The sequence below is a fragment of the Felis catus genome, chromosome B4 (genome assembly GCF_018350175.1).
Source record: "Felis catus isolate Fca126 chromosome B4, F.catus_Fca126_mat1.0, whole genome shotgun sequence".
NCBI classification, from domain to species: Eukaryota; Metazoa; Chordata; class Mammalia; order Carnivora; family Felidae; genus Felis; species Felis catus.
In genome coordinates, this window is record NC_058374.1 from 93,335,946 (window position 1) to 93,349,334 (window position 13,389).

At 42.3% G+C, this 13,389-nt stretch overlaps 2 long non-coding RNA genes across 2 annotated transcripts in view; one reads left to right on the forward strand and one right to left on the reverse strand.

The window, feature by feature from the left end:
* Window positions 1–13,389, forward strand: part of LOC109501655 — a 165,657-nt gene that overhangs the window by 36,362 nt on the left and 115,906 nt on the right. The gene's annotated exons all lie outside the window — the stretch shown is intronic.
* LOC109501656 lies at window positions 11,721–12,462 on the reverse strand. Its single transcript, XR_002159869.3, has 2 exons — window positions 11,963–12,462; window positions 11,721–11,881 (listed from the first exon to the last, which is right to left on the reverse strand). It is a non-coding gene; the product is annotated as an uncharacterized LOC109501656 (long non-coding RNA).

A 13,389-nucleotide genomic window follows, 5' to 3' on the forward strand; every position in this document is an offset into this window, starting at 1 on the left:
AGCTCTGTTTCACTTTGCTGCAAGAATGGCCTTACTCTCCCCAAACCTCTGCCCTTGCTGCTGGCAAATGAGAGCCTAAGGCTTTCAGGTGGTCTGGGTAAAAGGGATCATGCAAAGTGATGTTGTTGAAAGAATGGCCGCTGAAGTCAAAACACCAGGATCGGAACATAGTGCTGGCCCCCTTCCACTTGTTCATCAAACGTGTGGACTCTAATTTCCTCTATGCGATAATAATTGCCATAAAGTATTATGCACTCATGTGATATTAATACAGCACTAGCATGGAATACCATCTATGCCAATTATAGACGCTAGAGAAGTCAAGTGAGATGAGAAAAACAAAGTGCAGTTTAGCTGAATAAAAGAAATGATCAGTAAATTGCTTACAGGGTGTGCCTAAGTGCCATGCAACCCAGTAACAATTAGGTGTTCTATTAAATACGTGCCAGGCTAAGTCTGTTGTAAATTTAATTCAATTGTGATCATTGGATTTATGCAGGGCCATTTGCTCACAATCAAAAACAAAACAAAACAAAAAGGACCCTTCCATCTCCATCTCCCCTCCAGGGAGAGGGGAAATAACATCCCTAATGTGCCCCATGTTATCGTCTCCTGAGCCAGCTGTTCAATGTTCAGTCACACTTTCTGTTTTACTCTGTGCTACTTACACACCTCCTACCTCCGTCCATCCCATGATTCCTAGGTTTGGGCAGAGGGAAATAGGCTCCTCAGGGACACCTAACAGCATGGCTTCCCTAAGGGGAGCTGACAGGCTGGGTCAGAATGGCTGACATTTCTTAGTGAGAAGGACAAGACAAACAAGACCCAAGCCGCAAGTACACGGGCGAGAAGGAGGTTGTTTGCAGGAAGAAGTGCCAGTGGAATGAGCCAGAAGCTGTGGTCAGTTGCAGGGATTCCTGAAGGATAAACACCAAAGTGACAGGAGTCAGAAGCCAGGAGGAAGGTATCCCCAAAAGAAGGCCACCATGACAGGGCTGGGAAGCAGTGGGACTTTCCATCAGCTCAGCTTTCTGGAGCTCTCCCTTGTTGAGGGGGCTTCTTCTCCTGTCCTTACAATGCCTGAATCCTCACAGCAAGACTCTCAACTAGATCCCAAACAGGTCTGAGAAAAATGAACCAGGCTGGACAAAATGGCAGGGTTCAAGGGAAAGCCATGACTCCACTTTTCACATTAAAATTATAAAAAACAAAACATGTTCCCCCAGGTCACCAAATCGATGTCAGATCTACCGTCATCCTAAAAATGGCAGCTCTGGACCCTGCTTCAGAAGTGAGGTTTCTCATCTGGGTCAAACACTAGAGGCTAGATATCAAAACATAAGGGAACATGATAACAAGGGGAGTATAGTTATGTGTATTATAGGATCCTAAAACAATAGGCTTGGAAGGAATCTGATACTCCACACCCAATAGGGAGAATATGGGTCACAGAGGACAAATCCATGCACAAGAACTCACCATGTGAATTACCCTATCCCATCCCACCCCATGCCTCCCCCCCCCACCCCCAAATATACAAATACTGTAGTTACACTCTGCCAATGCAGGGAGGCATATCCTCATGTCATGTCAACTCAAAACTTTCAGTGGGTTCCCATTGTTCTTGGAATGAAATCCAAACTCCCGAACAGGGTCTTCAAGGCCTGGCATGATAGGGGCCCTACTTGCCTGACAAACCTCATCATTTTGTGTTGCTTCCCACCTTAGTCACTCTGACTCAGCCACTCTGGGCTGCTTTCCATTCCTTTTCCCTGCCTCAGAGCCTCTGTACCTGCTGTTTCTTCCACCTAGACTCTGACACCACCTCTCTTCACGAATGGCTCTTTCTCATCCTCAGATCCCAGTTTCACACATACCTCCCAAGAAGTCCTTCCACTCACAAAGTCATCCAGCAGATACTGAGAACCTGCAGTGGGCCAGGTGCAGCAGTGAACTGCAAAGCCCCTGCCCTCCTGGAGCTCACATTCAAGTGGTGGTGGGGACACAGACAATAAACAAAGCAGGAAATAGTGTACATACTCTATCAGGTGTGGTAAGTACTATGGAGAAAATAAAGCATACTTAGGAGTTAAGGGGAAAGAAAGGGGGTAGGAGGGAAGTATTATTTTATTTAAAGATCTTTTCCAATATTCTCTCTCTTAGCCTCTATTCCCTTCATAATGCCCATCACAATGTTTAACTTTTTAATGTATGGATTTGTTTTTGTTTTTAATCTAAAATGTGAACACCCACTAGAATGTAAACTCCATGATGGCAGGAGGGAGAATTTGCTGCCTTATTTTCCGTGTATGCCAGCACTTGTGCTTGGCCTGGTGGGTGCTTGATAGATTTATTAAAAAATGGGGGGAGAAAGGAAAACAGATAAAGAGTCGGAACTATGGGGAAGAGCCAAGGAATCAGAGAACCAGGAAAAAGATAAGGTGAGTGGGAAGGTGGTCTCAGTGGATATTACCCTCTGGTGGACTTTAACTGATTCGTGAGTGTGTGTGTATTGATGGAAGGGTGGGAAATGTGAGTAGAGGTTGGCTTGGGTTCATCCAAAGGATTTGACATGGAATAAAAAGAACAAACTTAAAGCTACCTCACTCCCCTAAGAAGAAGAAAAAGATGTGCAGAGTGATTGCTCAGCCAAGTGGAGTGAGAGGAAAGTTTGCACTTTGAAAATGGAACTGAGACACTGCCCTTGGAAGACAGTGACAAGAGGAGCAAATATTGGCCCTATATCCTTGGTGCTGCTGTCTTTGGGAGGTACATGTTCTTTGAAGGTTTTTAATGGGTGAAATGAAGTGACTTTAGTGAGGGTGAATGAAATGGATGATGGCAATATAAACTAATAAATAATGCTACAAAGACAATCAGGCAACACAATTAAAAACTTCAAATGCCTGGTGACCTCCAAATTTTATTTTGGGTGTTGTAAGGAAATAATTCAAAATATAGAAAAGTTTTATGCCCCAAAATACCCAAAGATGTTTTTTAATTACTAACAAATTGTACAGGCAAAATAATCTTAAACGTCCTGCAATAGAAGATAACCAGAGTACCTCCACTTGATGGAAAAGTGTGCAGTCATTAAAAATGAAGTTTATGAAGACTGGTTTAAATTGAAAATATTTCATATACTGTTAAGAAAAACCATAAGAATAAAATATTTATATGATATGGATTCTAACATAATTTACATGATTAAATATATATATGTAGAATGGAAAACAATATGATTAAAGCAAAGGTTAGGAGGAAAAGTTTCTAAAATATAAACAATTAAGGTTAAATTCACCTCCACAAATATTTATTGAGCTGTGTGACATGAAGTAGGCACAGTGCTGTGCACTGAGAATAAAGAGAGACCCTTACAGATAGGACTAAACATACTGTATGGTGAGCTGTGTGGCGGAAGAAATCTATGGGTTTTTTTGAAGCAAACAGGAGGACCTCCAAACTCAGATTTGGTAGGGAAATGGGGAAGGACAATCAAGAATGGTGTTTTAGTGGGGAAAGTAGGATCTAAATTCTGAATCAGACAAAGAAAAGAGGAGAAGACAGATAAACACAGACAAGGACACAAAAAGATAAAGAATAGAACCAAGAAAGGTGGAGAGAGTTCTAAGCAAAGTCGACAGCTTGTGAAAAAGACCAGAGACAGCAGGAGAAAGTGCAACTCATTTAAAGATTTGAAGGAAATTCCAATGAAGGAAATTTGGCACAAGTGTAATATGATAGGGACTCAGAGGAATAGGAAGCAAAAGACATAAGCAGAGCCAGACCTGTTGAGTGGTTTGGATACTGAGGGCAATGGGAAGCCTTTGAATTGTTTTAGGATCTGTGTTTTAGAAATCTCTCTCCCCGGCTCTGCGACTAGATTGGAGGATGACTAGGCTGAAGGGAAGGTGGTCAGGTTTAAAAGCTGTTTCAGTAATCCAGGAGAAAGAGAAGGATGGATTTGTGTTTGAGTAAAGGGATTATGGGTAATTTTTTTACCTTCATGTTTTTCTAGTGTTTCCAACTTTTACTTAATGAACATGTGTTATTTTCATAATGAGGAAATTTTTGTAAGATGTTTTAAGGAAGAGGAACTTTATAGTATTCTGCTGGGAAGTCCTTCTGAGCTTTTGGGACTATCTGCTAAGCCCAGGGCCTCTGTGTTTGTATAAGAATCCACACCCACGTGCCAAGCCATAATACCCTGGGAACCACCCACAGTCTCTACACTGAGAAAGTGGAGTTTACCATAGGCCAGCGACTCAAGGTATATTTGGCAGAAATAACAGCATCTGAGAAAAGAGACAGAGGGCTTCCAGCTGATATATAAAACCCAAGTGTTCATTCATCAAGTTATTTATATATTCATTCACAACTATTGAGCACCTACTATGTGTCAGTCACTGTTCTAGACACTGGGGATACAGATATGAACAAAATGACAAAGTTCCAGTTACCTGTTCTAGGGGGCAAGACAGATCATCTACAAATAAAAATCTAGCCATGTACCGTATCTCATGGGAATGCACCTTGTGCCGTGCTCACTGCTACTTATTGACTAGAACTGTTTAGGAAACTTTGAAAAATAATTGCAGGTTGGCTGATTCATATTCATCTAAATGTAGCACCTGTCACACAGACCTATGTTGCTACAGTGTTTTTGACTGGGTTGAGGAACACTCTTTCCTAGAACTGTGTTTTCAAGTACCCATCTCATATGCATGCACATACATTTACAAACATAAAAAATTTCTCCAAGCCTCTCCAGCCACTGGGTACAAATGAAGTTACAATAACAATAACAATTCAGATTTTATTCACGTGTCCTCCTATCATACAAGGAGGGATCTCGGCAATCTGTTCTCCCGTGCTTATATTTAGGAGCATCCAAGGGCATCTCATGCGTGTTCATAAGCAGACTTCTTATGTTCTTGCATCCCAGCCTCATCAGTGATGTTTGGAATAGCATCTCACCCCTGCCCTTCATAAGAATTCTGCTTCCATGCCCAGGAAGCAATTTACAGAGATCCCCAAACTGCAACTGTGGAGGCAGGAAACTCTTTTCAATCAGAAAACAAAACAAAACAAAACAAAAAACCACATACTCCTTTTGTCTAACTCTAGGGAAAGACCCAAAACGAGCCCATATTAATTGTTCAGGATTCTGCAGGCACTAGCTCTGGAGGTGATTAGCAATGTTTGGGTGTTCCCTGAGTAGCATTTTCTCACTTGGACCTTGAAATAACATTGCCTCTGGCCCTTTGTCTCAGAGTTCCTTGTAAAACAACAGCCCCTTTTGGTTTGCAGTCCACTCTACACTGACCCCAAACCTAGTCCACAGGCTGGACTGGGCCTTGTGCCTCCTCCAGACACTCTTCTCAACTCAAAGCCCCAAACATAAACCTCCCTTTCAGGCCAGGCAACTTGGCCGGGGCCCTCTAGGGTCACCAGATGGACCCAAACATGGCTAAACCTCAACTGAATGCAGGTGATTTGGAGAAAAGTCAGTTCAAACAGATTAAGCATGATTTAGGGGAGTATTAGGGCAGAAAAGTCCATCCTATACCACTGAGAAAGGAGGAATTAACAGAGACGAGAACAGTCTAGAGTCAGTATATGCCACTGAGGACACTGTGCATCAGGATGCAGATGTCCCAGCACAAGTCAGGAACCTACTGTCCTTCCTACCCCCTTGCTGTTTGGCCCACTACTTCTCACACATGACCCTCTAGATGAGAAGCCCTGCTGTGGAGGATTGAAGGCCTCAGGGAAGGGAAGAAGGGAAGACAGATATTGCCAGGAACTATTTCTGAATTTCAGTTCTGGGGCTGTAATCCAAATTGTGTTTGATTGCAACCTTTGCCCTGAAGAGGTTCAGGGTTTTTTTCAGATGGTAGTTTTTGGCCCCTACTCAGCACTAGAAGGTCAGTTCAGGAAACTGCTGTCACTTCCAAGGCCACTAATTGAAGTTAGTTATCTATACAGAGAGACCCCCACCCCCTGCCCCCGAAACAAGCTGGAAATCCTGAAGGGAGCACCCAAAGACAGAAACATGCATCTCAAAGGCCAGCTCAAATGCCACTTCCTCCATGAAGCACACGTGGAGCTCCCACCTCCCAGATCCAAACTCCTTATAATCAGTTTCTTCTTCCTATAAAGTTCTCCAAGACTTCGGGCTCTCCTCACCCCCCAGCATAGAGGTTTGAATGCCAGTTTCTTCTACTAGAGGTGAAATTCCCCATGGCAGATGCCAGACGTCACCCTAGTAGCCCCAGCAGCACCACCACAAAAAGCCCCTCCTGTAACAGACACGTAGTAAGTAATTACTGAGCCAAGTAGGTTTCCAGGGGCTCACTTATAAAGGCCGTTCGCCTTCGGCCTTGATGTGGTAGGCCCCACGTCATAGAGAATTCTTATCCAGTCTATTCTATTCCTTAGGAACACAAGCCACAGAGGCTGGGATTCCTTGGCTCAGCACAAGAGCTCCCCAGTCTTTCTGTGACTCCGGCAAAAGTGGCTGAGGATTTTCTGGCACTGCCTTTTTTCAGAGTCCCCGTTGGCATGCATTATGCGTATTGTCAGGATGTTTTCCCGAAAGGGATAATGACCTACCCAGGGCTGATCCCCAGCCAGGCCACACCTCTATAACATCAAGACCTGCATCTGTTCTGATTGGTCAGAGCCTGTCCCTGGCCTGTCCCCCACGTCCCTAGAGTCCAGTTGTCCTGGATTCCCCCCACCTCCTGTGCATATCCTGCTCCCTCTTCCCTCCATCAGGCAGACCCATAATCATCCTTCAAAGTCTAGCTGAGGGTCACCTCCTGTGTGGAATCCTCTGGTCTCTCCTCCTGGCAGAGTGGGAGTGTGGCCTTGCCCCAGCACTCTACATACGGCACTCGCCATACAGCACTTATTCCATGCTGAAATTGCTGTGTGTTTCCACCTCCCGCACCAATTTGAGCTTACATTTCACTCATCTTAGCAGATCCAACAGTGCACATTGCCTGGCCGGAGATGTAGTGGCTCAGCAAATGTTTCTTGAATTAATGAACAGCATGACCCTTGCAAATATTTTCCAAGAGAGAAAGCAAGGAGATCCCCTAAGGCACTCAGAGTTCTTACTGTTTTGTTATGTGCAGGTTCGTGTCTTGCTTTTTAAATTTAAAAATAATAATGCCGCAGGTTTATTGGGCACTTGCTAAGTGCATAATCATGTTAAAATCCTAAACAGCCATCTGAGGCAGAGGTTATTATTGCATAGGTTTACAGCTGAAAAAAATGGAAATTGAGGGAAGTTAACAAGTATATCCATATTCATACAACTGGTAAGTGGGAGTCTGTTAGGTTTCAAAGCCTCCTCTCTCAGCCACCAGGCCTTCCACGCAGCCTTTCTACAGAACACGAATTACAATATGAATACTTTATCATTAAGCTATTTTAATGTCTTTATTATATAAAGACTAAAATTCGACATATGGTTATACTACCTTGCTGCTCAACGTGTGGTATACTCACAGCAATACGAGTATTATATACCAACACGAGTGGTATATTGGGAACTTGTTAGAAGTGCAGGATCTCAGAAACCCTGGATCTACTGACTCAAAGTCTGCATTTCAACAAGGTTCTTCATCATGTATATGCACATTAAAGTTTGAGAAGCACTAGTTTAGATCAGGAGCCAACGAAGAGTAGCCATGGGCAAAACCCAGCCCAGTCCCTGTTTTGTTTTGTTTTGTTGTTTTTTGTTTGTATGGACCATGAGCTAAGAATGGTTTTCACATTTTTAAATAGTTGAAAAATTTTTCAGAAGTAAATTTATGACCCGTGAAAATTATGTAAAATTCATATTTCAATGTCCACAAAAAAGTTTAATTGAAACACATTCATTTGTTTACTTACTGCCTGTTGTTGCTTTTGAACTACAGTGGCTGGCAGGCTTGAGTAGTTATGGAAGATGTATGGCCCACAAAGATATTTACTATCTGGTCCTTTAGAGAAAAAGTTTGATGATCTCTTTCCGATTCCGTCCCCCACCTGCAGCCACCAGCTCATAATGGGCATGGGGGGAAAGGCAGGCGACACTTGGGAGGACTAAGGAAGAAAGAGTGTCCCCAGGCAGAGGCAGAGCTCAGCTGAAGCAAGGGTACTCTGGTGACTGATGGAAGGGGATTTGCCATGGAGCAGAAGTCTGGAGGGAGGAGGAGTGAGCTGAGCACATAGTATGGTGAGATGGGGGGGGGGGGGGGAGGAGGTGGTGAGGAAGAGGAAGCACAGAACAGTGAAAAGACCAGAGTATAGGAGAACACAGGCCACATGGGGAGGGAGCTCCTCAAAGGTGCAAGGGTGGCCAAGGCCAAGAATGAGAGGTCAGGTGGTGTTCTCAGCCTCAAGATTCCCCACAGAGCCCAGTTACAGTTGTTTTGAGACTGTGGCAAGTTGAAGGGTCAGGTGGTGTCCTAGTTGTTGAAATTGGCAGACTTTTCCTGGAGTTTCCGGACTGTGAGGGTGAAAGTTATCCCTAACAAATCCTAAACTTGATGTGAATAGGGACGAAATTAACTAGCTCTTTGCACCTTTATCTTGAGACAGAATCAGTTTTTTGCTTAAAGAGCTTGTTACATATGCAGACTCTCAGGCTCACCCAGAAGGTGCCTGATCCAGTGGGAATCTGTATTTTACAAGCATCCCAGATGATTCAAATGCTTTGAGAAATACTGCTTCAGTGAATGAAAGAACTCTGGAAGGAACCAGCTTGAATAGATCATGCCTCTAAAAGGAATCATTTATATGGGTAAGAGGCTGCCTTCTGGTTTGCAGTGGTGTGTAGGCCTTCAGGAAGAAGCAGTGGCATTAGAGAGGAATTGATGGGCTCTATCTGCTAATACCAATGAGCAAGTGGTGGGGGAATGTCGAAGTCATCTGGAAACTCAAGGAAAGGCTGGGGATTGAAGCTAAGGGTTCTAATCCAGAGGATACCACCGATGGCCGTTTGATAGCCAGAGAATAGAAATACCTGCCTCTCCATGAAAAGATGCTCAACGTTGCTCCTCATCAGGGAAATACAAATCAAAACCACACTCAGATATCACCTCACTCCAGTCAGAGTGGCCAAAATGAACAAATCAGGAGACTATAGATGCTGGAGAGGATGTGGAGAAAAGGGAACCCTCTTGCACTGTTGGTGGGAATGGAAATTGGTGCAGCCACTCTGGAAAACAGTGTGGAGGTTCCTCAGAAAATTAAAAATAGACCTACCCTATGACCCAGCAATAGCACTGCTAGGAATTTACCCAAGGGATACAGGAGTGCTGATGCATAGGGGCACTTGTACCTCAATGTTTATAGCAGCACTCTCAACAATAGCCAAATTATGGAAAGAGCCTAAATGTCCATCAACTGATGAATGGATAAAGAAACTGTGGTTTATATACACAATGGAGTACTACGTGGCAATGAGAAAGAATGAAATATGGCCCTTTGTAGCAACGTGGATGGAACTGGAGAGTGTGATGCTAAGTGAAATAAGCCATACAGAGAAAGACAGATACCATATGTTTTCACTCTTATGTGGATCCTGAGAAACTTAACAGAAACCTATGGGGGAGGGGAAGAAAAAAAAAAAGGAGATTAGAGTGGGAGAGAGTCAAAGCATAAGAGACTCCTAAAAACTGAGAACAAACTGAGGGTTGATGGGGGGTGGGAGGGACGGGAGGGTGGGTGATGGGTATTGAGGAGGGCACCTTTTGGAATGAGCACTGGGTGTTGTATGGAAACCAATTTGACAATAAACTTCATATATTGAAAAAAAAAAAAGAAAGAAAGAAATACCTGCCTGTCCCTAATGACATGAGCATCTCAAGTGATACTGGATAGGCTCAGGGTAACCATAGGCAGGTGGCAGATTTAATATGTATTTATGTTGTTTTCTGACCTTTGTTAGATTTCATCCCCACTCCTACCATTTCTATGGTCTCATATGACTGCACGGTATATATATTTTCTCAGGTGCTAGATGGGGACTCTGTGCCAATTAAATTAAGATATTGGCCCTCAAGGAATCTCTGACACCAGGGTAGATATGCAGGGTAGATAAGCTGTGAACAGCTAATTTTTCACAAATTACAAAAATAAAAATATCAGGTAGCATCAATACAAGGCATTGTCTCATGTATCAATACTTCAGTTCCCTAAAATAGATGGGTAAGGAGAAGGATAGGATGGGAAATTAGTGCTTATTTTAATTTGCTTTGAAGCCACTATGGAAGATCAGTTGTCTTCTCTGTTTTTGTGTTTAAGGAAACCATGCTGGAAGCAACTGCATTTGAGGCACAGCATGAAACATCTGTCCTGTTTTGGCTTCTCATTGAGATGTTGGTTCAGCTTTTGCAGGCAGCACCTTGCTGCCTTGAGACAAAAAACATTCCCAGGCTCTTTAAGCTATTATGTAGGGTTTCCATGAGGAACTGAGTGCATTTAAACAGACGCTCCAGCCCACCCAGGAATATAGGTCTGACCCTTAAGGATAGTAAGTCAGGGAGTCAGATCCAAGAAAGGCTGACACTCCCTGTCCAGTTATTTTTAAACCCCAGAGGCTACTTCTGCATGTGATATCACTTATGTAACTTCTCTTTGCAAGGACCCCTATGTGCCCCAGCCCACCCTCCACACCCACCCCGCCCCGTAGCATCAGCACAATGACACATGTGCAGCTCCACCCAGCTGTGAATTTGCCAACAGTTTAAGAATGTGGACGTTGTGTAAATAAACACACAAAAATGAAATTGGCTTTTGTGCAACCAGCTTTCAGAAGTTACATTTTGTTCTTTTAGGTTTAAAATTTCAGTCCAATGGGATAAGAAAATAGCCCAAACTATATTACAAATCCAACTAAGAATTTCCATCACCAGAAATAGCATTATGTTACTTTTGGATAAAAGATTTTTAATTTATACTGCAGCTCCCATGTAAGGATATGACTATTAATCTAGAATAATCTTACTAGTTTCTATATGCTGGATTTATAAATGAGTTTATGATTAAGACCATATATTAAAACTTTTAAATAAATTCTAACAGTAATTAGTGACCATCCATTCTCTAAAAGGTGGACACTAACTAATGGAATTTTGCTTCAAGGAATCTGGCCTATTAAATATGACATTAAAAATTCATCTATTTAAAAAGCTTCAAATGTCAATGAAGGAACAAAGCTGTCAAATGCTAGGAACATTTCATTAAGAAAACAACCTCAAACACTGATGGGATTTGATGAAGTTGGGGACTCAGACAAGCTTCACCTGCTATTGAAGCAGCTATTGATATTGTTTACTGATGTTTTTATTGTTTCCCACTAAAAGAGCAGGAAAACAGAAATATGGTGTCCTGAATTGAAATTTCTCCTTTTCTGCAGTTCTACTAGCCCAGTGCTATTATAAATAAAACCTGTATAGAACTAAATTAACATCAGCTTATGGAAAATCATGACATCAATACTATAGTTAATTTGATTAGCATAACTAGGCTAAGAGAAGAATACAATAGATAACATGTATAGTAATTTAGAAGGGTCGTTTTAGCAATTTCTTTTAATCTTCCTACTACTAAGTGTTTTAGTAGGGCTCCTTTTGGCTGCAAGTAAGAGAACGTCCCAATAACAGCAGTATAAAAAATAAGGTGTCCAGTTTCTGTTGCCACATAATAAACCATCCCCAAACTTAGTGACTTAAAAATAACATTTATTTTCCTCCTGAATCTGTAGTTTGGGAAGGACTTGGTGGAGGGAAGCTTGTCTCTTCTCGTTGACATCAGCTAGGGCAGCTTGAACTCTGAGGGCTGGAATCATCTGCAGACTGGTTCACTCACATGTTTGTTCATCCTTGATGGGGAGAGTGAAAGAGCTGGAGCCTGATAACAGTTGAGGCTCCTCAGGCATCACTATCTCAATGTGGTCTCTTACATGGTTTCTCCAGCATGGCAGCTTTGGTGTAGACTGACTTCTGATATGTCAGCTCATGGCTCCCAAGTCGCACATGAGAAGAGGAATAATAAGGCAGAAACTGTATCACCTTTTATGACCTAACCTGAGAATCATGCAGTATCCCTCCCACTGCATTCTATTTGCTGGAAGCAACTCACTAAGTCTGGCCTGTATTCAGGAGAAGGATCTTTTAATGGGAGAAGTGTCAAAGAATTTGTAGCCATGTCCTAAGACCACTACATAGGGATTTGCTTTTCATATACAATGCTAGAGGGAGGCAGTTCTGTATAATGTGGGGCTCCATGATATGATAAAAACGAAGGTTTCTTCTATAATTCTACTCTACCATTTTAGTACATTGGTGTATTATCTCAAAGTTGCTGGGTGACTGTTGTAGATTCAGGCATCACAACAATGGTCAAGACCAAAAGAAGTGGAAGGTGTAGTACTAGCAGCTTCTGGCCTCTTTGATCAGGAAATAAAAGATCCTTCCCAGAACCCTCCACTCCAGAATTCTACTTCTGCTGCATTGGCTGGAACTCTGTCAAAAGGCCACCCCTTGCTTCAGAGGAAGTTAAGAACAGTGAATATTTAGCTTCTCCATTCTATTGTAGCAGTAGGCAAGGGCAGAGAAATCTGGAAATGGGCATTGGGTCAGCCAAGCCATGCTTCTGCCCTGATAAACCTCCATATCAGACCCATAAAATCACAAGTGGGAGGAGTTTCAAAGAGTTCCTTCTCCTCCCTCAGCTGATGTTAACAATGAAATGACCCAAATATGGTTAGCAAAGGGAGACTGCATCAGCTAATGAATGGAATCATTTACAGCTATATATTTGCAAATAGAATCAAAAGCTAGATAGTGAATTCAATGAATCCTTTATACAGTTTAAACAGGAAGCAGAACTAGGTCACCACAGAAACATTTGTCAATAAGATAGGGAGGACGTGGAGGAGAGGAGATCACTGACTTGTGATAAGATGTTAAAATTACCTAGCAGATTACCTTAGGTTCAGAGGCCCAGGGCCCAGAAACAATTTGGGGACAGGGAATAATGAAACTATTAACTTATAGCCCTAACCCAAATTTTATATCTTACTTTATAGAACATTCCTTTTTTTTTTTTTTTTTTTTTTTAGGCTTCTGTTGTTCGCTAGTGAGTAGAAACAGGAAAAATACTGAGTTGATGTATTTTCTTTAACCCATCTGCAACAAATATTCAAATTTAAGCTTTAAAGTTTTATAACATTTAGCTAAAGAAAAAAAATCAAAATTCCTTTCTTTCCTCCCTGTAAGCACAGAGCTCCCCAGGTCTGTTGTCTCATGGTATCGTCTCAAACAAGTTAAAGAAATCACACTGCAACAGGCATTTTCTGAACCCTTTACTCATACAAGCATTAGCAAA